Source organism: Xenopus laevis, chromosome 8L (assembly GCF_017654675.1).
Source record: "Xenopus laevis strain J_2021 chromosome 8L, Xenopus_laevis_v10.1, whole genome shotgun sequence".
NCBI lineage: Eukaryota > Metazoa > Chordata > Amphibia > Anura > Pipidae > Xenopus > Xenopus laevis.
In genome coordinates, this window is record NC_054385.1 from 111,704,114 (window position 1) to 111,725,378 (window position 21,265).

At 40.5% G+C, this 21,265-nt stretch overlaps 3 non-coding genes and 4 pseudogenes across 3 annotated transcripts; all 7 read right to left on the reverse strand.

The window, feature by feature from the left end:
* Positions 1-5,688: 5,688 nt before the first annotated feature.
* On the reverse strand, positions 5,689-5,859 carry LOC121397422 (annotated as a pseudogene).
* A 5,614-nt stretch (positions 5,860-11,473) lies between these two features.
* LOC121397417 lies at positions 11,474-11,690 on the reverse strand (annotated as a pseudogene).
* Positions 11,691-17,278: 5,588 nt separating this feature from the next.
* On the reverse strand, positions 17,279-17,470 carry LOC121397384. Its single transcript, XR_005963637.1, has one exon. It is a non-coding gene; the product is annotated as a U2 spliceosomal RNA (small nuclear RNA).
* A 501-nt stretch (positions 17,471-17,971) lies between these two features.
* LOC121397438 lies at positions 17,972-18,096 on the reverse strand (annotated as a pseudogene).
* A 638-nt stretch (positions 18,097-18,734) lies between these two features.
* On the reverse strand, positions 18,735-18,925 carry LOC121397474. Its single transcript, XR_005963698.1, has one exon. It is a non-coding gene; the product is annotated as a U2 spliceosomal RNA (small nuclear RNA).
* Positions 18,926-19,590: 665 nt separating this feature from the next.
* LOC121397385 lies at positions 19,591-19,782 on the reverse strand. Its single transcript, XR_005963638.1, has one exon. It is a non-coding gene; the product is annotated as a U2 spliceosomal RNA (small nuclear RNA).
* Positions 19,783-21,055: 1,273 nt separating this feature from the next.
* LOC121397411 lies at positions 21,056-21,265 on the reverse strand (annotated as a pseudogene).

Here is a 21,265-nt window from a genome sequence, read left to right on the forward strand (position 1 = left end):
AGGATAAAAAACACCAAGACATTCTTCTGCCATGGATTTTTATTTTATATTTCCATATATACCATCATTGTAGTTTTTATGAAAAAAATATATATATTTTTTATTATTTTTATTTTTATACTTCAAGGACTATAACATATTTTATTTGAATCTATACCAACAATCTGGCATCCAATCTTTATATGCTTTGATTTTATCTTTCTTTTTATCAATCAAAAAATATACATAAAGTATACTCAAAAACAAAGAAAAACATTCCTCAACAGAGAAAACAACTTGTTTAAATATTAGAAGATTACGACACTTCCACAATGCCTCTTTGACAGAATTAATAATTTGCCAACATTGCATTAACTTTCCATCATTACATTCCATATTCACCCCAAAAAACACAATTTCATAATCAATTTTCTTTAAACCTGTCAGATGCTTTACAAAACCTCCAACTTTCCTCCACACATATTGAGAAAACTGGCAGTTCCAAACTAAATGTAGAACTGACTCTGCCCGTACACATCCAATTCTAGGACATTCTGATTTCCTGATCAATCCTCTAGAGTGTTGAAATTCTTTTACTGGAAGAGCACGATGCACTATTAGCCAACACAAATCCTTTTGGCTGTTTGTTAAATTTTTATTCAATACCATATTCCATATGTTCTTACTGACACCCATTGTGTAATACTCAACACTTTCCATTATTTCCTCTTTCTTTAGAGCAATCATAAGAACTTTAGCATTATTAAAATCTTCCATGTTATATTTATCTAAGGCATACTGTCTAATTACTTTCTCTAAAATCACATAAAATTTAGATGAATTAAATGCATAAGGTTTATTTTTATCTATACTAATCCAATTATGTCTTCTAAAAATCCACCCACATCCAAATCTCACAAAATATGAAGCATAGTTACCTGCAGAAAATAATTTAACATGAAGAATAAAATATTTTAGTGATAAAAAGGTTTTAAAATTCGGAACACCCCTACCACCATTGACTTTATCTTTGAACATAATACTCCTTTTTACTTTCTCCATTTTAGAGCTCCATATAAAAACAAACACCTCCCTCATTAATTTCTTCATATAAAGGTCATTAGGTAAAAAAACCATTGATGTATATAATATTACGGGTAAAATCACAGATTTAATTATTAAAATTTTGCCTTCCATTGTTAGTTTTCTAAGTCCCCAAAACCCCATTTTCTTTTTTACTTTATTTAGTGTATTCATCCAATTTATTTCCCCATTAAGATTTTTATTAAAAATTACACCTAAAATCTTAATTTCCTGAACAAAATTATTCAATTTGCAAAAACTATCCATTTTCCAATCTCCAAACGTACAACATTCAGTTTTAGACTTATTTAAAATTAAACCAGATTCCAACCCATAAATATCTGCTAAAAGAGTAACTCTATTAATTGATACTGCATCTGTACAAAAAACTGCCACATCATCCATGTAAGCAACAGTCTTAACACTATTACCTCCACTACCTGGTAACATCACCCCTCTAATAATTTTGTCACTCCTAATCATTTGCAAAAATGGCTCTAAAACACAAATGAACAGCAATGGAGACATAGGGCATCCCTGCCTTACACCCGATCTTACTTTAATTTTATTTGTTAGAAATCCATTAACCAAGATTTGAGAGTTGACATCTTTATAAAGGACCTTTACCATATTTATAAAATCTAAAGGCATATTCATTGCGCTAAGAACAGAGAACATAAAACTATGGTCCACACTATCAAAGGCTTTTTTAAAGTCAAGAGACAAAAGTGCTACCCTTTGCTTTCTATCTAAAATATCACATAAAATATCACGGATCAAAATTAAATTCTCCCATACAGATCTTTTAGGAATACCGCACACTTGACTACCATCAATAACAGTACCTATTACTTTCTTTAGTCTATTTGTTAAAATTTTTGCCATAATTTTGTAATCGACGTTCAGCAAAGTTATTGGTCTATAGTTTTTCACATCACTCCTACATTCTTTTTTAAATATTAAAGTAACTACACCATTTTTTTGTGATTCATTTAATTCACCCTTATCAAAGCACTCATTAATCAAATCACACAAATCAAATTTAATTAGATCCCAATATTCTACATAAAATTCACAAGTAAGCCCATCTGAACCTGGCGATTTATTTTTAGAAAACCCTTTAATTGCTTCCTCTAATTCAACCAACATTATCTTCCCACTTAAACATAATTTTTCCTCCACATTCAAAGTCCTCTCCACCTTTTGAATTATAGAACTGACACTATCTTTATCTCTCTTTTCTCCATTAAATAAATTAGTATAAAAATCGCAAACTACTTTAAGAATTTCATCTTTCTTTTTCAAACCATTAAGTTCTTTTATAGCCTCCTTTCTCTTAATATTTTTAAAAAAATACCTTGTGCACTTTTCGCCTTCCTCATAGTGCAACACTCTGGAATTAAAAATTATTTCCTTACCTCTACCTTTAATCCATATTTTGATATCCTTTTTAATTTCAATTAATTCATCATCTACATCATAACCTAATGCCTTAAACTGCAACATATTTTGATACCTAATATTTAGATTCTTATATTCAGACCTATGCCTTTTTGCTCTATTAACACCCGCTCTTATAAAATAAAGTTTAAACTCTTTTTTCACCCATTCCCACCATAACCCAACAGAGGAAAATTTATTTTTTAAACTTTGCCAATATTTGTATCTAGCAACAAAAGATCTTTTTACATCATTTTCTTCCAGCAACAAGCTATTCAACTTCCAAAGTCCCTTCTTTACTTGAAAGTCATCATCACATTCAAAGTCACATCCCACCATCTTATGATCAGAAAATAGATTTAAAATTAATTTAACTTCCTTAACCACAAAATGTTTTGTACAAAACCCGTAATCAATCCGAGATTTGGAATTTTGTCCCTCCCATGTAAACCCTTTTTCTTCTTTGTATTTAGTTCTCCATACATCTGACAACTCAAAATCAACTATAATGTTTTTAAGCAATTTTGCAGACTTATCCAATTTCTTATCTCCTATATCAATACCACAGTTTAAATCTCCAAAAATTATAACTGGTTCAGTTCCACTCAAAAAGTAAGGCATTCTCTCAAAAAGATTGAACCTTTCATTCTTATCCACATTCCCATATACACAAAAGAATTTAATTTTAAACCCGTTGTAATCCCCTTTAAGCAAAAGAGCCCTACCTGGACAAATTTCAATTAATGAGTCAAAAACAAAACAATTCCCTCTCACCAAAATACCCACCCCAGAATTTTTTACATCATTTTCACCAGAAAAATAGGAAAACCCCCATGACCAAGAATTCCTAAAACTATCATACTTATAATCAAAATTTATATTGCATTCCTGCAAGAAATATAAATCATAATTTAAAGAAACTAAAAAATCAAAAATTGCTGCTCTCCTTGCAGCATTCCTTATGCTTCTAACATTTAATGAAGCACATCTAAGGAACATTCAAAAAAAACTAGACCGTATCACAAAAGAAAAGGAAAAAAAATCATCCTGGGTCATGTTCTGCAGATGAGCCAGTTTCCCTAAAAGGAAAACTTGGCAAATGCGGAGTTTCACTAAGTCTGTCCCCTCGCGATGCCCTACTTCCAAAGTCAAAAACTGGGGACAGACACACATCCACCTCGCTCAGTGTATCAGTCTCCATGAAAAGGTTGCAAGAATCTTCTGAAACTGGAGTCTCATTCCCTTTCCCCTTCTGCTGTTCCAGAACTTCAATGAAGTCGTCCACCGAAGAATCATCTTCCTCCGCCACAGGTTGAAGAATCGCTTCCTCAGCTACAGGATGAAGAACAACTTCCTCAGCTACAGGTGGAAAAGTAGCTTCAGGTTTTTCACTCTCTTTTGCTTCAAGAGCTCTTCTCTTATTTGGACTTCCAATATCCTTCTTAACTCTCCTTGGCAACTTTGGTCCAATCAGGACTGCCATTCCTTTGTTCCTTGAGGAAGAACTCTCTGTTTGATCAGCCACCTTACTTTTAGATGGGCCCGGTAACACAGGAAAGTCAACACTCAGCATGTCTATTGGGGGAGCCACCAAACCTAATTTGCACCTTTCAGCATAGGTTGTAATTGGGCAGTCCATTGATCTATGGCCTTCTTTACCACAATTAGAGCACTTTACCACATTTTGGCAATTTTCATCATCGTGCCCCAACTCAAAACACACACGGCACATCTTCCCAGCTTGGCACTCTTGGGAGACGTGGCCAAAACTATTGCACTTCCAGCAATAAACCGGCATGCCGTTATATTTCAAATACCCTCTATTCCCACTGAGATTTATTAGCTGGTGAGGGTGAAAAAAACCATCTTCCGATGTATCATCGTCTCGTAATTTTACACGGAACAATCTTTTCCCAGACCAAACATTGTAATTATTCTGCACTTTCTTTACCATTTCGACTTCATCAAAAACAGAATCCAGGTGAAACAGAATTTCATTGTCTTCCACATAGTTGTTGTACATATAAACAGTCACCAACCTGATGTTATCCCGATGTTTAAATTCAACTTTACATCCTTCAATTCTGGGATCTTCTTGCTTTTGAAGATAGTTCCGTTTAAACATTTTGTAAAGAGAAGTGTCTTTGAAAATAAGCTCGTACACTCCACGGTTGTAGAACTCGGGAATACTGAACATATCCCTGGGCTTTATCCCACAAAAATCCAATAAATCTTCAACAATAAATTTCAAAGCTTGCTCACCTCTTTTGGATTCTGGTAACAAAACCTCTGCAGTGTTTCTGTAGCGAACATCCGGTGCCGATGATGTATAAAATCCTTCCATGGTCCCGATCAGGGAGTGAAGCCCCCCTCCACCACCCTAGGGCAGCTTCAGGGTCCTCTAGTTTGATCCCTCCTCGAAAGCCTCCACAGATCTTCCCCCAATAGCAGCGTTCAACTTAAGACTTAAAGCCGATGTTGAAAGGCCGAGGGCCGATGTGCGAAAATCTACCTTCCAACAAGACACTGGATCTTGCCAAAAGGCCGAGAAGCGATAACCCGAAAGGCGCGCGCGCAGACGGGCCCAAAGCCAGGCTAGACATGCCTCCATGGGGAGAGGGAGGGCTGGGCCCTGCCGGCAGCACAACTCCGGCCCAAGCCCAAACCACATCCAGGCAACACCACATCCAGTCGGCCCGGACCCGGGGGCTCCCAGCCCCAGGCCCTCTCTGGCTCAGGCCCTGTTTCGGACCTTCATCGGCCTCGCCGGCCTGAGGCCCGCACACTCCCAGCACCTTCCCGACTGCCCCGGCACACCCTATTTGCATAGCCCCGCCTCTTTGTGACGGCCACAACCAGCTCGTTCATGCAATCGGCTCGTTCCTGCAACAACTCACAGCTGAACACAGCCGGGATCACAAGACAACAAGACAACAACTACCAAATGTGCCTGCCTGCCTGCCTGCCTGCCTGCCTGCCTGCCTGCCTGCCTGCCTGCCTGCCTGCCTGCCTCTCTTGTGCTTCTGCTGGCCTGCCATGCTGCATTGTGCACCACCGTCGGCTTCCTCCTTGCTCCACGGCTCTCTGTCGCCTGCACTGCTTGTCCTCCCAAACTTTGCTTGCTGGGCTTTTCATTTCCCCACAGCTCGTTTGCTGCTTCTTTTTCTGCTTTTTCAAACTGAGTAAGAGAAGTGCACCGGTCCTGGAGGTACTGCAATACCAGGTCGATGCGTGGAGTGGACAGAGCAAGCTCTTCTTCCATCTCCCTGTTCCAAAAATCCATTTAATATATGGTCCCCAGATAGGGGACGTATCAGATATTAAACTGATAAGAACAGATTTTTTTTTTTTTTTTTTTTTTTTTTTTTTTTTCTTTTTTTTTCTTTCTTTTTTTTATCTACTCAGTTCACTTAAAGAATTTCATATTCGTTCACTTATTCTTTAAAACACATCATTGTAGATAAAAATTACTCTATGTTCCATATTTTAAAATTCCAATCTTTTTCAGCTTTTCCACCTTTAATTTTTTTATCTCTTAAAAAATGTAAATACATTCCTGCATAAATCATTTTTTTACATTGCTTAATTTCCAGAACCAAATTTTTAAAAATTATTAAATTCCTGACTTTCCATAATACTTCTTTTACAATATTAATAACTTGCCACACAATATTAATTTGATTCTTATTACATTTTATACCCAACCCAAACATCACCATTTCGTAATTCAAATTCCCCAAACCAGTTAAAGCTTTAAGAATTACACCAACACTTCTCCATAACTCTTGCGCAAATGTACAATTCCACATCAAATGCAAACATGTCTCATTATTATTACAGTTTACTCTTGGACATTTAGAACTTCTTAGTAGACCTCTGCAATATTGAAAATCTTTTACAGGCAAACACCTATGTACCACTGACCATGCCAAATCTTTTTGACTATTCGTTAAATTCATATTTACCACCATATTCCAAATCTCTTTTGATACACCACTATTATAAGTCTCCACCATGCATACATTTTCTAACTTCTTCCATTCTTTACATATTTTCTTTACATTTAACAATTCTACATTTGAGTATTTAAATAAGTCCCACTTTTTAATTATTTTATCTAAAATAATATAAAACCGTGAACTATTAAAAGCTACTGGTTTTTTTAAATCTAATTTTAACCATTTGTATCTATTTAAAATCCACCCTGCATTATATTTAACGAAATAACTTGCCCATTTTTCTTCAGCTGCTAATTTTATGATAAATCTTAAATATTTTAACTCTAAAAATTGCATTACATTTGGAACTCCTTTACCCCCATTTTTAATGTCTCTGTACATTATTTCTCTTTTTAATTTCTCCATTTTTGAATTCCAAATAAAAATAAATATTTCTCTAATAAATCTACGCATCCATAAAAAATTAGGTAAAAAGACTAAACCCACATATAATAAAATTGGTAAAATCACTGCCTTAATTATCAATATCTTACCAGTTATTGTCAGATTTCTTAATTTCCACAACGACATCTTTCTTTTAATTTTCTCCAACATTTCCTTCCAACTCAAATTACCAGTTAAATCTTGTGAAAAAACAATACCTAATATTCTACTATTTCCCCTTTTAATATCAACTTTACAATCTTTAAAGTCATCCCATTTACCATATGCATTGCACTCACACTTATCCACATTTAATTTAAAACTAGCAGCACTATTAAAACATTCAGCCCATAAAATAGTTCTATTTACTGATTCCTTATTTGTACACATAATTACGACATCATCCATATAGCATAAAGATTTTATACTTTCCATTTTTCCGGGTATAGTTATTCCTTTAATAATTTTATCCTTTTGCAAAGCTAGCATTAAAGGCTCTATGGCACAAATAAACAATATTGGCGACAAGGGGCATCCTTGTCGCACTCCTGATTTGACTATAATTGGATCTGTTTTAAAACCATTAACTAATATCTCACTACTAACATCTTTATATAAAACTTTCATATTTTCAATAAAATTTTTACTAAAACCAAATTTCCCTAAAACCTTAAACATAAAATCATGATTCACTCTGTCATATGCTTTTTCGAAATCTAAAGACAACAATACTATACCCTGTTTTCTTTCCATTATATCACATAATACATCCCTTATTATAAATAAATTCTCCCATATACTTCGCCCAGGCACTGCACACACTTGCCCTGGGTTAATTACTTGATAAATTATATTTTTCATTCTATTAGCAAAAATTTTAGCCATTATTTTATAGTCCATATTTAATAATGTAATCGGCCTATAATTTTTAATTTGATCTTTATCACCTTTTTTATGAATAATAGTTACAACACCTTTTTTTTGAGATGAAGTAAGTTCACCTGACTTTAACACTTCCTTAATCATTTCCACTAAATCATCTTTAATAATATCCCAAAATCTTTGATAAAATTCAACCGTTAAACCATCACAGCCAGGTGACTTTCCTTTTGAAAATGAATTAACAACTGTTTGTACTTCCTCAACCTCAATTTCTTTATCAATCCATACTTTATCCTCATTTGATATTTTACTCTCTATTAAATCAATAAAATCTTCCGCAACTTTAAAATCACATTCTTTTTTTGCAAATAAATTATCATAAAATTCATATACTTTTTTTAAAATACCATTAATCTCAACTTCATTTTCAATCTTTTCAATAAATACCTTCTTACCAACACTTTTTTTAAAAAAATACCTCGTACACTTCTCTCCTTCTTCTAAATCCTTAACTCTGGAATTAAAAATTATTTGTCTACCTCTATCCTCTATCCATTTCTTAATTTCTTCCTTAATACTATTTATTACATCACTAACATCATAACCTCTATCTCTCAATTTTAACATTGTTTGTAATCTTACATTTAAAGTATTATATTTATATTTCCTTTTTTTACTGCTTCGCACTCCTGCTTTAATAAAATATTTTTTTATTTCTACTTTTACCCACTCCCACCATAATTTTATCGAAGTAAAACTTCCTTTATATTTTTTCCAATTAACATATTTTACTCTAAAACCTTCCACAATTTCATCATCTTGTAACAATAACTCATTTAATTTCCAATCTCTTTTCTTGTTTATCATATTTTTACCTTCTATGTCAAATTCTACCCACAATAACTTATGGTCAGAAAATATATTACTAAGCAAATTAAATTCTTTAACTTCAAACTCTGAAGATCCAAACACAAAATCAATACGGGATTTACATCTACTACTTTCAAAAGTAAACCCTTCCTTTTGTTTTTTAATTTTTACCCAAAAATCAGAAAAAGAAAAATCTGAAATCAAATTTTGTAAGATACCAGAAGTAACATCCAATCCTGCTATTCCTTTCCTATCTCCTCTCTTCAAAATGCAGTTAAAGTCACCACACAATATAATAGGCTCTACACCCGACAAGAAAAAATAAATCTTATTAAATAAATCCGCTCTGGCTTCTTTTTCCACAGGTGCGTATATATTCAAACACTTAAATACTACACCCAAATAACAAATTTTAAGAAAAATTGCTCTCCCAGGCTCAATTACAAAAAAAGAAAAAACCTCCCACATCTTATTAAAAAATAAAAAACCAACACCGGAATTTTTGCATTCTTCGCTGCCAGACCAAAAGGAATCCCCTTTCTTCCAATCTTTTTTAACACTTTCACAATCTTCATTATTATTTAACCCACATTCTTGTAGAGCCACAAAATCAACATTAAGAGAGGACAAATATTCAAAAATAGCTACCCTTCTGGTCTTTGATTTTACACTCCTTACATTCAAGGAAATAAGCTTTAACCCCATCAAGTCACGTTACCATCTCCCCCATCTTCATATTTTCTCAGGTCTGGCGTTAAGCTCAATCTTTCTTCACCCGTCGACACATTTCTTTTAGTGATCACTCCTCCAGACACATCCGAAACTGCATCTTCTTGATCTTGATCTTCTTGATCTGCAATACTTTCCACCATTCTCAAGGAATCACTATCTGAATCCCTTCTACACCTTTTCAGATGTTTCCTTCCTTCTTCTTCACTCTCTCCTTCTGCATCGCTCTCTCTGTCCGCTTCTTCATTACTTCCCATTTCTTCCATATCCTTTTCAAAAACACTTATGCCAGAGAAAATTAAATCATCTCCCAAAGTCAGTGACACATAAGGAGCAACAGCTTCCGTTTCCTCCATCTGCACCACCTTTTCCTTTACTTCTTCTTTATTGCTTTCTGCTTCAGCTTGAATTTCAACTCTCTCCATTTTAGCTTCTTTTGCGCTTTCTATAACCAGCACTCTTTTTCCATCTTCCACATCTTTTCTTCTTTGCACTGCATTCCGTTCAGGTTTCTTTTCCACCTTAGCTGCAAAACTCGATGCTCTCTCTGGACATTCTCTATACATATGCCCACGCTCTGAACATAACGTGCACTTTTTTTCATTTGTACAGTCTTCTGCAGTATGTCCATATTCCAAGCAATTAGGGCATATTGTATTCTTTTCCTTGCAATCTTGAGGTATATGACCAAATTCATTGCATCTCTGGCAGTACTTTGGCATCCCAGAGTAGAACATAAATCCTCTTTCAGCACCCAACCTAAAATTGGAAGGTGGATGCAAAATGCCGTCATCAGATGAATCACTTTCGTGAAATCTGACTCGAAAAAGCCTCTTTTGGTTCCAGACACCGAAGCGATTATTCAAGCTTTTCAGAAACACCACCTCCTCTGCATGTTTCTTTAAAAATTTTGCCACCTCCTCCATTCTCACATACGAATTATACATCTGTACAGTTACAACTCTAGTTGTGTCAGAATGTAAAAACTTCACTTCGACATCTTTGAACACTTCATGATCTTTATTCTCTCTGTATTTCCTCTGGAATTTTCGATAACTCTCCGTATTAAAGAAGACAATTTCATATAAGCCTCTTCTGGGATATTCAGGAAGGCTGAAAATATCCTTAGGCAAAAGTCCTCCAATCTGCATTACCATTTGCTCAACAATAATATCCACACCAAATGGTCCACGCTTTTCTTCAGGCAATACAATCTTCACTGTGTTCATATAGCGCGCCGGATTGGCCGCCCCATCTTCAAAGTCCGCCATCTCCACCGACAATATCCTTTACAGGCACCTCTCCACAATAAGCATTGAGGCCCTTCCAGGCGATCACTCCCGATGCTTTACAGGTCTCCCCCCTATAGCAGCAGGGGACTTAAGCCCCTTAATAAGGGGCGATGTCCCAAGGCCGAGAGGTGACGTGTTATCGCATACCTTTTGACACTTGATCGTGCCAAAAGGCCGAGAAGCGATAACCCGAAAGGCGCGCGCGCAGACGGGCCCAAAGCCAGGCTAGACATGCCTCCATGGGGAGAGGGAGGGCTGGGCCCTGCCGGCAGCACACCTCCGGCCCGAGCCCACACCACATCCAGGCAACACCACATCCAGTCGGCCCGGACCCGGGGGCTCCCAGCCCCAGGCCCTCTCTGGCTCAGGCCCTGTTTCGGACCTTCATCGGCCTCGCCGGCCTGAGGCCCGCACACTCCCAGCACCTTCCCGACTGCCCCGGCACACCCTATTTGCATAGCCCCGCCTCTTTGTGACGGCCACAACCAGCTCGTTCATGCAATCGGCTCGTTCCTGCAACAACTCACAGCTGAACACAGCCGGGATCACAAGACAACAAGACAACAACTACCAAATGTGCCTGCCTGCCTGCCTGCCTGCCTGCCTGCCTGCCTGCCTGCCTGCCTGCCTGCCTGCCTGCCTCTCTTGTGCTTCTGCTGGCCTGCCATGCTGCATTGTGCACCACCGTCGGCTTCCTCCTTGCTCCACGGCTCTCTGTCGCCTGCACTGCTTGTCCTCCCAAACTTTGCTTGCTGGGCTTTTCATTTCCCCACAGCTCGTTTGCTGCTTCTTTTTCTGCTTTTTCAAACTGAGTAAGAGAAGTGCACCGGTCCTGGAGGTACTGCAATACCAGGTCGATGCGTGGAGTGGACAGAGCAAGCTCTTCTTCCATCTCCCTGTTCCAAAAATCCATTTAATATATGGTCCCCAGATAGGGGACGTATCAGATATTAAACTGATAAGAACAGATTTTTTTTTTTTTTTTTTTTTTTTTTTTTTTTTTTTTTTTTTTTTACATCATAGTAAAATCAATTTGTTCTTATATTCCATATTTTTATATTCCAATCTTTTTCTGCAATTTCTTTTTTTATTTTTTTATCTTTTAAAAAATGAACATACATTTCAGCATATATCATTTTTTTACATTGTTTTACATCCACCAACAGTTTTTTAAAGATTAACAAATTCCTAACTTTCCACAGTACTTCTTTAACTATATTTATTACTACCCATACAGTATTAATTTTATCTTTAGCACATTTTAATTCGAAACCAAACACAATTGCATAATAATTCATATTTGTCAAACCAGCTATTGCTTTCAATACTTTTCCCATATCTCTCCATATCCTCTGTGCAAAATCACAATTCCATATCAAGTGCATACATGTCTCATTATACTGACAATTTTCCCTCGGGCATTGAGGGCTTCTTAGCAAACCTCTCTGATACTGGAAATCCTTCACAGGTAAGCATTTATGTACTATGGCCCACGCTAAATCTTTCTGACTATTTGTCAAATTTTTATTAACAACCATATTCCAAATTTCCTTTGAAGTTTTACTATTAAAATTTTCTACTAAGCACATTTGCTCTTGTTTTCGCCATTGTTTACATACCACATTAATATTCATTATTTCAATATCAGAGTATCTTCCTAAATCCCATATCTTGATAATTTTATCTAAAACATTATAAAATCTAGTTCCATCAAAAGCCATTGGTTTTTTATTATCAATTTTAAACCATTTGTATTTATTTAAAATCCACCCAGCACCATACTTCACAAAATAACTTGCCCATTTATCCTGAGCAGCTAACTTTATTATAAACCGTATATATTTTAATTGTAAAAACTCTTGAATATTAGGTACTCCTTTCCCTCCATTTTTAATATCTCTATACATCAACTCTCTTTTTAACTTTTCCATCTTTGAATTCCAAATAAACATAAAAATCTCTCGAGTAAATTTTCTCATCCAAAGATAATTAGGTAAAAATACTAACCCGACATATAATAGAATCGGTAAAATCACTGCTTTTATAATTAAAACCTTCCCTGTTATAGTCAAACTTCTTAATTTCCACATTGATAATTTCCTTTTAATTTTATCTAAGGCTTCAGACCAACTTAAATCACCAGTTAATTTTTGTGAGAACATTATCCCCAAAATTCTACTATTACCTCTTTTTAAATCTACCTTACAATCAATAAAACTCTCCCATTTCCCAAATACGTTGCATTCACATTTCTCTACATTCAACTTAAAATTAGCTGCACTATTAAAAATGTTTGCCCATAAAATCACTCTATTTACTGATTCGTTATTTGAACAAAAAATTACAACGTCATCCATATAGCCCAACGATTTGATACATTCTTTTTTACCAGGAATCGATACCCCCTTAATAAGCTTATCTTTAAAAAAAGCTAGTAATAAAGGCTCAATTGAACATATGAATAAAATTGGTGATAAAGGGCAACCCTGCCTCACTCCCGACTTCACATCAATAGGTTCTGTTTTAAAACCATTTACTAAAATCTCACTAGTGACATTATTATATAAAATTTTAAGTTTATCAACAAACTTTCTACCAAATCCAAATTTCTCTAACACTCTGAACATAAAACTATGATTAACTCTGTCGTACGCCTTTTCAAAGTCTAAGGATAAAACTGCTACACCTTGATTTCTTTGCAATACATCTTCTAATACATCTCTAACAATAAATAAATTTTCCCACACACTCCTTCCCGGTATCGCACAAACTTGTCCCGGATTAATTATTTGATGTATCACACTTTTCATTCTATTTGCAAATATTTTAGCTATAATTTTATAGTCGACATTTAACAAAGTTATTGGTCTATAATTTTTTATTTTCTCTTTTTCACCTTTTTTATGAAGTAACGTTACCACACCTTTTTTTTGAGATAAAGTCAATTCACCCGTTAAAAGAACCTCTCTTATCAAATCTAAAAAATCCTTCTTTAATACATCCCAAAATTTCAAATAAAACTCTATTATTAAACCATCACAACCTGGTGACTTCCCCTTTGTACAAGATGTCATCACAGCATATATTTCTTCTAAATCAATTTCTCTATCCATCCACGCTTGATCATCTACTGATATCTTATCTACAATTAATTCCAAAAATTCTTCCACAGTATTTAACTCAGTTTCTCTTTCTTTAAATAAATTATTATAAAATCCATATACCTTTTTTAAAATTCCATCTATACTCTCTTCATCATCTATTTTATCAATAAATACTTTTTTACTTAAAACCTTTTTAAAAAAATATCGCGAACATTTTTCACCTTCTTCAATATCTTTTATTTTAGAATTAAAAATTATTTCCTTCCCTCTATTTTCTATCCATTTTTTAATCTCTTCCTTTAAATTATTAATTTCCTCCGTCACCTCCAAACCTTTCTCTCTGAATCTTAACATTGTTTGCAATTTAATATTTAACTCATTATATTTTCTCCTTTTATTTCTACCGTTTTTAATACCAATATTTATAAAAAAGTTTTTAATTTCTTTTTTAATCCATTCCCACCACATTTTAATTGAAGAAAAATTAAATTTTTGTTTTTGCCACACAGCATATTTTAACTTAAATAGTTCAACTACTTCTTCATCTTCTAATAATTGAGCATTCAACTTCCAATCTCTCTTTTTATTTTTAATACTTTTTTCTTTAAGGTTAAACTCTACCTTCAGTAATTTATGATCTGAAAAAACATTACTAACTAAAACAAAATCTTTAACATCAAATTCAGATGTACCCAAAACAAAATCAATCCTAGATTTACATTTTTTACTTTCAAAAGTAAAGCTTTCAATTTGTTTCTTACTCAAAACCCAAAAATCGCCTAGCGAAAAATCTGAAATTAAATTTTGAAGGATACCGGACGTTACATCTAATCCGGCCACACCTTGCCTATCCTCTCTTTTCAGAATGCAATTAAAGTCCCCACACAAAATCAGTGGTTCTACTCCTGTCAAAAAAAAATAGAGCTTATTAAACAAATTAGTTCTTTCCTCTTTTTCAATAGGGGCATAAACATTTAGAAACTTAAGAACTATACCATGATAATTAACTTTAACTAAGATTGCCCTTCCCGGTTCAATTACCAAACAAGAAATAATATCACATTGCATATTACATAACAAAAAACCAACTCCGGAGTTTTTACATTCCACACTCCCAGACCAAAAAGAATCACCCCATTTCCAATCTTTTTTTAGTTGCTCACATTCCTCGGAGTTATTCAAACCACATTCCTGTAAAGCAATAAAGTCTGCATTCAAAGAAGATAAAAAATCAAAAATAACCACACGTCGTGCTCTACTTTTAATACTCCTCACATTTGAGGACAGTAATTTCAGACCCATCAAGTCACTCCTTCTTTACTCACCACACCATACTTCTCCATTTCTGGTGTTTGACTCAACCGCCCATCACTTACTGATACACTTCTTCTTGTTATCACTTCACCAGAAACGTCTGACACCGAATCTTCTTGATCCTCTATTCCCTCCAACATTTTTAGAGAATCACTGTCAGAGTCCAACTTGTGTCTTTTACTATGTTTTCTTTCCTCTTCACTCTCTTCACCTTTACTCTCTTCCTCTTTACTTTCGAAAACACTCACTCCACTCACTCCAGACAACACAAGTCCATCTCCAAGAGATAAATTCACAAAATGATCACCTGCCAACGGCTCCGTTGCCTCTGTTTCTTTTGCTTCCGTCACCACTACCTTCTTTACAGCACCTTCCTCTTTATTTTTTCCTTTGGAAGTTTTTCTTTTCTTCTTTTTCTTTTTAGTAACTTCTATAAACTCTCCTTCCCTTTTAGAACTTCCACCGTCCGCCTCTTCCATTTCTTCTTCCATCGTTTCTTCTTCGGCGACTCCATCTTCTCCCATGCTATCTCTCTCCACATCTTCCACATCTTCCAGAATGTCTTTTGCCACTTGCACAACTTCTGCCACTCCCCTTTTCACCGCACCGGCATAATCCCTTGTTCCTTCTCCTTCTCCTGCTCTTTCTGGACACTCTCTATACATGTGTCCCAATTTCTTGCACACGGAACACTTTTTCTCATTTGGACACTCTTTAGCTGCATGTCCAAATTCCAGACAGTTAGGGCATATTGTCGCATTTGCAGCACAATTTTGTGGCGTATGTCCGAATTCATTACACTTTTGGCAATACGGGGGCATGCCAGAATAGAACATAAATCCCCCTTCTGCTCCCATCCTAAAATTGGAGGGAGGATGTAAAATGCCATCATCAAATGAGTCGCTCTCTAGGAACTTCACCCTAAACAATCTCTTATTGTTCCACACACCAAAACGATTTTTTATGTCTCTTAAGAATATGACCTCTTCTGCATTCTTTTTCAGGTGTTTTGCCACTTCAGACACTGGCACATACGGGTTATACATCTGAATAGTTACCACTCTGAAACGATCAGAATGCATAAACTTCAACGAGACTCCTTGGAACACTGGGTCCTCCTTGTTCTGGTTACACTTCCATTTAAATTGACGGTAAGATTCCGTTTTAAAGAACACCACTTCATATAGGCCTCTTCGTGGGTATTCTGGAAGACTGAAGATGTCTTTTGGTTGTAATTCACCAATTCGCATTACCATCTCTTCCATCACCAGACAGATGCCATCCGGCCCACGTTTCTCTTCAGGCAGCGTAATTCGCACCGTGTTCCTAAAACGCGAAGGATTCCCAGGCTCCTCCTCCTCCATCTTTAAAGATATTTCTTTCCTCTTAATGCAAACCCTTCATAGGTCCCGAGGGTCCTCGAGGCGATCCCTTCCCACGATGTCACTGGCCCCTCCCAAAAGCAGCAGGAGACTTAAGCCCCTTAAATGGGGCGATGTCTCAAGGCCAAGAGGAAGCGAGTTAGTCGCAAAGGCTTCTGACACAACACTTGATCGTGCCAAAAGGCCGAGAAGCGATAACCCGAAAGGCGCGCGCGCAGACGGGCCCAAAGCCAGGCTAGACATGCCTCCATGGGGAGAGGGAGGGCTGGGCCCTGCCGGCAGCACACCTCCGGCCCGAGCCCACACCACATCCAGGCAACACCACATCCAGTCGGCCCGGACCCGGGGGCTCCCAGCCCCAGGCCCTCTCTGGCTCAGGCCCTGTTTCGGACCTTCATCGGCCTCGCCGGCCTGAGGCCCGCACACTCCCAGCACCTTCCCGACTGCCCCGGCACACCCTATTTGCATAGCCCCGCCTCTTTGTGACGGCCACAACCAGCTCGTTCATGCAATCGGCTCGTTCCTGCAACAACTCACAGCTGAACACAGCCGCCGGGATCACAAGACAACAAGACAACAACTACCAAATGTGCCTGCCTGCCTGCCTGCCTGCCTGCCTGCCTGCCTGCCTGCCTGCCTGCCTGCCTCTCTTGTGCTTCTGCTGGCCTGCCATGCTGCATTGTGCACCACCGTCGGCTTCCTCCTTGCTCCACGGCTCTCTGTCTCCTGCACTGCTTGTCCTCCCAAACTTTGCTTGCTGGGCTTTTCATTTCCCCACAGCTCGTTTGCTGCTTCTTTTTCTGCTTTTTCAAACTGAGTAAGAGAAGTGCACCGGTCCTGGAGGTACTGCAATACCAGGTCGATGCGTGGAGTGGACAGAGCAAGCTCTTCTTCCATCTCCCTGTTCCAAAAATCCATTTAATATATGGTCCCCAGATAGGGGACGTATCAGATATTAAACTGATAAGAACAGATGATATTGAATCATCCTTCCGAGTCCTACCCGAAGGCATGGGCTCCGTTGCCCAAGCTGTTCCCAGCTACCGCCAGCGAACAGCTCGAACGGGTGGGTCCCCCTTCGCCGAAGCTAGGGAGGGCCCACCACCCCGCCCCCCCGAAGGGGTTTGGGGACGTTTGGACTCCCCTTCGCCGAAGCTAGGGGGAGTCCCGTCTACCCTGGGTTCTGCCGAAGCTTCCCCCAGGGCGAATCATGGCCTGCGAGTCCAGCCAAAAGACCGTGACCCCATCCAGGGTGCTCAAACCAGACACAAAAAAGGTGCTGGAGTGGGCGGTGCAAGGCCATTGGTTGCCTTTTGCAAGGCTCTGGTTGGCAGCCAGAAAAAGAAAAGACTTCCCGCCCACCTAATGGCAAGGGCAAAGGAAGTGAAGCTTGATTAAGCATGGGTGCATGAGCATCTCCCCCGACTCAAAATGCAAGTCAGGGGCCACCCTCATGGGAGCACAGCGGCCCAGCTTTCATCAAGCTTCTGCTTCTCAGCCTAGTCCAGAGGACCAATGGTTTCTCCGTTCTTCAGATAGGATCATTAGAACAGATACTCCTCTTTGGTCTTGCCAGCCAGAGGACCAAGTGGTTCCAAAGGTACTACACTTGATCTTAGCCAAAAGGCCGAGAAGCGATAACCCGAAAGGCGCGCGCGCAGACGGGCCCAAAGCCAGGCTAGACATGCCTCCATGGGGAGAGGGAGGGCTGGGCCCTGCCGGCAGCACAACTCCGGCCCAAGCCCACACCACATCCAGGCAACACCACATCCAGTCGGCCCGGACCCGGGGGCTCCCAGCCCCAGGCCCTCTCTGGCTCAGGCCCTGTTTCGGACCTTCATCGGCCTCGCCGGCCTGAGGCCCGCACACTCCCAGCACCTTCCCGACTGCCCCGGCACACCCTATTTGCATAGCCCCGCCTCTTTGTGACGGCCACAACCAGCTCGTTCATGCAATCGGCTCGTTCCTGCAACAACTCACAGCTGAACACAGCCGGGATCACAAGACAACAAGACAACAACTACCAAATGTGCCTGCCTGCCTGCCTGCCTGCCTGCCTGCCTGCCTGCCTGCCTGCCTGCCTGCCTGCCTGCCTGCCTGCCTCTCTTGTGCTTCTGCTGGCCTGCCATGCTGCATTGTGCACCACCGTCGGCTTCCTCCTTGCTCCACGGCTCTCTGTCGCCTGCACTGCTTGTCCTCCCAAACTTTGCTTGCTGGGCTTTTCATTTCCCCACAGCTCGTTTGCTGCTTCTTTTTCTGCTTTTTCAAACTGAGTAAGAGAAGTGCACCGGTCCTGGAGGTACTGCAATACCAGGTCGATGCGTGGAGTGGACAGAGCAAGCTCTTCTTCCATCTCCCTGTTCCAAAAATCCATTTAATATATGGTCCCCAGATAGGGGACGTATCAGATATTAAACTGATAAGAACAGATACTACACTTGATCTTAGCCAAAAGGCCGAGAAGCGATAACCCGAAAGGCGCGCGCGCAGACGGGCCCAAAGCCAGGCTAGACATGCCTCCATGGGGAGAGGGAGGGCTGGGCCCTGCCGGCAGCACAACTCCGGCCCAAGCCCACACCACATCCAGGCAACACCACATCCAGTCGGCCCGGACCCGGGGGCTCCCAGCCCCAGGCCCTCTCTGGCTCAGGCCCTGTTTCGGACCTTCATCGGCCTCGCCGGCCTGAGGCCCGCACACTCCCAGCACCTTCCCGACTGCCCCGGCACACCCTATTTGCATAGCCCCGCCTCTTTGTGACGGCCACAACCAGCTCGTTCATGCAATCGGCTCGTTCCTGCAACAACTCACAGCTGAACACAGCCGGCGGGATCACAAGACAACAAGACAACAACTACCAAATGTGCCTGCCTGCCTGCCTGCCTGCCTGCCTGCCTGCCTGCCTGCCTGCCTGCCTGCCTGCCTGCCTGCCTGCCTGCCTGCCTGCCTGCCTGCCTGCCTTTCTTGTGCTTCTGCTGGCCTGCCATGCTGCATTGTGCACCACCGTCGGCTTCCTCCTTGCTCCACGGCTCTCTGTCTCCTGCACTGCTTGTCCTCCCAAACTTTGCTTGCTGGCCTTTTCATTTCCCCACAGCTCGTTTGCTGCTTCTTTTTCTGCTTTTTCAAACTGAGTAAGAGAAGTGCACCGGTCCTGGAGGTACTGCAATACCAGGTCGATGCGTGGAGTGGACAGAGCAAGCTCTTCTTCCATCTCCCTGTTCCAAAAATCCATTTAATATATGGTCCCCAGATAGGGGACGTATCAGATATTAAACTGATAAGAACAGATGATATTGAATCATCCTTCCGAGTCCTACCCGAAGGCATGGGCTCCGTTGCCCAAGCTGTTCCCAGCTACCGCCAGCGAACAGCTCGAACGGGTGGGTCCCCCTTCGCCGAAGCTAGGGAGGGCCCACCACCCCGCCCCCCCGAAGGGGTTTGGGGACGTTTGGACTCCCCTTCGCCGAAGCTAGGGGGAGTCCCGTCTACCCTGGGTTCTGCCGAAGCTTCCCCCAGGGCGAATCATGGCCTGCGAGTCCAGCCAAAAGACCGTGACCCCATCCAGGGTGCTCAAACCAGACACAAAAAAGGTGCTGGAGTGGGCGGTGCAAGGCCATTGGTTGCCTTTTGCAAGGCTCTGGTTGGCAGCCAGAAAAAGAAAAGACTTCCCGCCCACCGAATGGTAAGAGCAAAGGAAGTGAAGCTTGATTAAGCATGGGTGCATGAGCATCTCCCCCGACTCAAAATGCAAGTCAGGGGCCACCCTAATGGGAGCACAGCGGCCCAGCTTTCATCAAGCTTCCGCTTCTCAGCCTAGTCCAGAGGACCAATGGTTTCTCCGTTCTTCAGATAGGATCATTAGAACAGATACTCCTCTTTGGTCTTGCCAGCCAGTGGACCAAATGTTTCCCAAAAGGTACTACACTTGATCTTAGCCAAAAGGCCGAGAAGCGATAACCCGAAAGGCGCGCGCGCAGACGGGCCCAAAGCCAGGCTAGACATGCCTCCATGGGGAGAGGGAGGGCTGGGCCCTGCCGGCAGCACAACTCCGGCCCAAGCCCACACCACATCCAGGCAACACCACATCCAGTCGGCCCGGACCCGGGGGCTCCCAGCCCCAGGCCCTCTCTGGCTCAGGCCCTGTTTCGGACCTTCATCGGCCTCGCCGGCCTGAGGCCCGCACACTCCCAGCACCTTCCCGACTGCCCCGGCACACCCTATTTGCATAGCCCCGCCTCTTTGTGACGGCCACAACCAGCTCGTTCATGCAATCGGCTCGTTCCTGCAACAACTCACAGCTGAACACAGCCGGCGGGATCACAAGACAACAAGACAACAACTACCAAATGTGCCTGCCTGCCTGCCTGCCTGCCTGCCTGCCTGCCTGCCTGCCTGCCTGCCTGCCTGCCTGCCTGCCTGCCTGCCTTTCTTGTGCTTCTGCTGGCCTGCCATGCTGCATTGTGCACCACCGTCGGCTTCCTCCTTGCTCCACGGCTCTCTGTCTCCTGCACTGCTTGTCCTCCCAAACTTTGCTTGCTGGCCTTTTCATTTCCCCACAGCTCGTTTGCTGCTTCTTTTTCTGCTTTTTCAAACTGAGTAAGAGAAGTGCACCGGTCCTGGAGGTACTGCAATACCAGGTCGATGCGTGGAGTGGACAGAGCAAGCTCTTCTTCCATCTCCCTGTTCCAAAAATCCATTTAATATATGGTCCCCAGATAGGGGACGTATCAGATATTAAACTGATAAGAACAGATTTTTTTTTTTTTTTTTTTTTCTTTATTATAAAATTTCAATATTTTAAAACATAAAT